The sequence below is a fragment of the Aotus nancymaae genome, unplaced genomic scaffold, assembly GCF_030222135.1.
Source record: "Aotus nancymaae isolate 86718 unplaced genomic scaffold, 86718_ANA_hifiasm-v0.15.2.pri h1tg000014l, whole genome shotgun sequence".
NCBI classification, from domain to species: domain Eukaryota; kingdom Metazoa; phylum Chordata; class Mammalia; order Primates; family Aotidae; genus Aotus; species Aotus nancymaae.
Genome location: NW_026988425.1, coordinates 73,251,417 through 73,255,084, shown reverse-complemented (window position 1 = coordinate 73,255,084; position 3,668 = coordinate 73,251,417). Strand labels below are relative to the sequence as shown.

The 3,668-nt window shown below is 51.4% G+C and overlaps 1 pseudogene; it reads right to left on the bottom strand.

The window, feature by feature from the left end:
* Positions 1 to 1,434: 1,434 nt before the first annotated feature.
* Positions 1,435 to 3,333, bottom strand: LOC105734618 (DNA repair protein XRCC1-like; annotated as a pseudogene).
* Between the last annotated feature and the right edge of the window lie 335 nt (positions 3,334 to 3,668).

The following is a 3,668-nucleotide window of genomic DNA, read 5'->3' as shown; positions in this document are numbered from 1 at the left end:
ATCCACAGGTCAGCTGTCAGAATTACAGAGGTCAGAATGGTAAGGAGGGTGGGGAATGTGCGCTCCATCTTCTCAGGAGGATGAGGAAACAGGTCCTGTGACTTACACAAAGACACGTGTTCCTGCCATCTCTGCAGCCTCAGCCCCACTTCTGCCTCCCATAGTGCTTCTGCCCATCCCTGCCTAACACACCTGGCCATTCCTGCTGTCAGCCATTGCTCACTTCCGTTTGAATTCTGCCACGCATCCAATTCCATATCATCCGTGAAGCCTTTGCTCATTCCATCAGCCCACAGCTTTCTCTCTTTCCTCTGGGTCACTTAGCAGGGTCTATACAGTCAACTCTATTCACAGGCTGCCTACTGGAATCTTTATGTTGATATTTAACTGAACTCAGTTTAACTCATCTACCTGATCCTTGATGCCTATCTTGAATAAGTTCCTTAAGGGTGGAACATTCTATTTCACTTCATTTTGTGATTCTCAGAGCAGTTAGCACCAGCACCTTACATACAATTAACGTGTGTGTGAGTGGCAGGGGGCGGGTTGACCCTTACTCTATTGTTATTCATCTTTTTCTCTCATGTACTCTGTATCAGCTCAGTCCAAGAAAGTCAATAGCATCCTCCCCTTAATCACCTTCTAGCAGAGTAGCCCAAGCACCTTTCCCAAGCCTGATCCAGCCTTGTGTCTGGTGATACTCAAGCCTCAATCAAGAGTGGAAAAAAAACCCAGGCACTGGACAAGCCCATAACAGATAAGCTGCCGTTTGAGAACTTGATATTCCCTCTATGCAAACTGGACCAATGCACAACCTAGATATGTCACTGCAAATCTCTGTTGAATGAACAGCTCCAATATCATCAAAGTCACATCTTTACTTCCTCTCTTTATAACACAGTTGTCATGAACATCATGAGAAAGATGTATAGGAAAACTGAAGGCTCTGACCATTTGGAAACATTAAACATCAGAAAAAGTAGTGACCAGAATCCAAAATGTCAGATGAAATTCTGTGTTAAGCCATACAAGTAACTGAACAAAATATTTGGTCTTTCTCAGTCAGGGTGAAAAAAAAAAAAAAAGCTCCTTTTTTTTTTTTTGCATCTCCTATGTTAGTCACTCTATTGAGTGCATTAAACTTCATAACAAAGTAAGGATTGTTCCATTTTACAGACTAGGAAAATGACACCCATTGAGGCTGGGTGAGCAATCCAGGATAATCCAAATGGGGAGAGAAAAAGGGCATGAGGACATTTAGCAGAGACTGAAAACACTGTCTTATACCCAGTTTTTTTTCCCAAACCAAGTCATCTTTATTAAATGCATCTTCTCTCCCTCTCTCTCTCTCTCTCTGTGTGTGTGTCCGTGTAGCACATACTTCAGGGGTGTGTGTGTGTGTGTGTGTGTGTACATGTGTGTGTAGCACATATTTCAGGCCTGTGGCACCACCCCACAGAGCTGGTGAGGAATTAACTTCTGCTTCTCATTGCAACTGTAGATCCATCGGGGACGAACGAATGCCCGGGAGGGGTTGTCCATCAGGGCCTCCTCAAAGCTGGGATCCCATTCCTGTGTGTGATCACAAACTGAACCCCGTCGCTCATACAGTCCTCAAGCTCCCAGTTGAAGGCTGTGACGTATCGGATGAGTTTCCGCCGCTTGTCCCCAGGAACTCCCTGTAAAGGAAGAAGTGCTTGTCCGAAGAAATCTCGGAGCTCGCGGAATGGCAGATCAGGAGGCTCCTGGTGTTTCTCATCATCCGTGTTCTCATCTGTGGAGCCTGCATATGGGTCTTCCCCGTTCTCCTCCTGGCCAGAGGGCGGTCTGTGTTCCTTCTGCTCAGCCACCCTCCTCAGCTCATCTTCTGTGTCCCCAGAATCTTCCACCCCATTGTCCTGCCCTTCTGATTGTTCCCCCTCAATGTCTGTGTGTTCCTGGGGCACTGGTGAGGCTGCTTTGGTCTCTTCCAGGGTTGGGGGCTTCTGGGGTGAGCTGGGTCCAGCTGCCTGAGTGGGCTTGGTTTTGGTCTGGGGGCGCTTTCGAGGACGCTTGGGGGCTTCATCACCACTGCTGCCGCTGTGAAAGCCCTCATCGTCCTCATTGCTAGAGTCTGGCCCTGCCATAAGTTACCTCCAGGAGGGCAGCCGCTGATGCCTGTGGTGACAGTCCAGCACCCACTCCCTATGCACGATGCTGCCTCCGAGGCCTAGGACCTGGCTGTACTTGGGGGTGTTGGCAAAGACACAGATGAGGTGCGTGCTGTCCGGGGTCCAGTCTGGCCGATACTTGGCCCCCAGCTCTAGGGTCTTATCTCGCAGTTCGGAGCAGAAGGGGTTCTGGAAGCCACTCAGCACCACTACCACACCCTGAAGGATCTTCCCCAGCTCCTCTGGGCCAGCACAGGGTCGTCTGGGCTCGGCGCCTTCTCCTCAGGGCTTGCCTGTCACTACCCCCTGTGCTGCGGCAGAGATTGGGGCTGTGGCTGGGGTACGGGTGGGAGCTGGCAATTTAGGTCTCTTGGGAACAGGTGGCAACAGCTGGGGTGCTGGTTTGCTGGCAGGTCTTCTTTTCTTCTTGGTTCAAATCCCAACTTCCTCTTCCCTTTGGGAGACTCCTGGGGCTTGGAGGTGCTGCCTACGGCCCTGGAGACTGGAGAGGCTGAGGAGGCAGCACTGGAGGCCTGGAGGGTGGCAGCTTCGTAGCTGGGTCCTGCCAGGTCGCTGGCTGTGGCTGGGGATGTCTTTTTGACACGGCTGAAGAAGAGAGCCCCCAGCCTGAGAGAGTTGGCGCTCTCGTCCTCCTCCTTCACACAGAACTGGCCTAGCTTGGTCACCGTCACCTTCTGGGACAGGGCCTCTGCCTCATCTTTGTCTAGGGGGCTATGAAACCATTCAAAACTCAGGCCAAAGGGGGAGTCCTTGCTGTAGGGCTGGCTGCAAACAATTTTGACCTGGTCCCAGGGCTTCTCAGCTGCTGCCCAGACCAGCTTGTCAGGCCCAAACATGCAAACCCAGTTGGGGTTCGAACCACTGTGCCTCTCCAAAGGGGACATGAAAGATGAGGTGACCAGAAGGACCTCATAGTCTTGCTCCCAGCACCTCCAGCCGAGCTGCCCACCAGCACCTCGACGAAAGCTGAGCAATCATTCCCGATGTCCACACAGTGTATCTGCTCCTCCTTCTCCAACTGTAGGACCACAGAGATGGTCTTCTCGCCTGCCTTGGCTGCCCGCCATTTTCAGTAAGTGTCTGCCTTGTGAAGATTTTCTGCACAGTGGGTCGAGTCCTGGCTGCTGCAGGACGCGACATGGCCGAGGCTGATCTCCGGCATGTCAACTTCGTGGGCTTCACTTGGCCAGAGGGATGAGGTACGGTCTGGGGTCCAAGGGACAGGGAGAGTGGGAGGCAGTGGGGTGCTCCCTGCACGGGTTCCACACTCAATTTTTAAAAAGACAAACACTAAATCAGATCATCAGGAGCATGTGGATGTTTACTCCATTGTGCCTTACATGAACTTGTCATAATGCAAATCTCAGCAAAGATTCTTTCATCATCAAAGTGTTGGCTGGACAGGGTGGCTCACACCTGAAATCCCAGCACTTTGGGAGACCAAGGTGGGCAGATCACGAGATCAAGAGATAGAGATCATCCTGGTTAACATGGTGA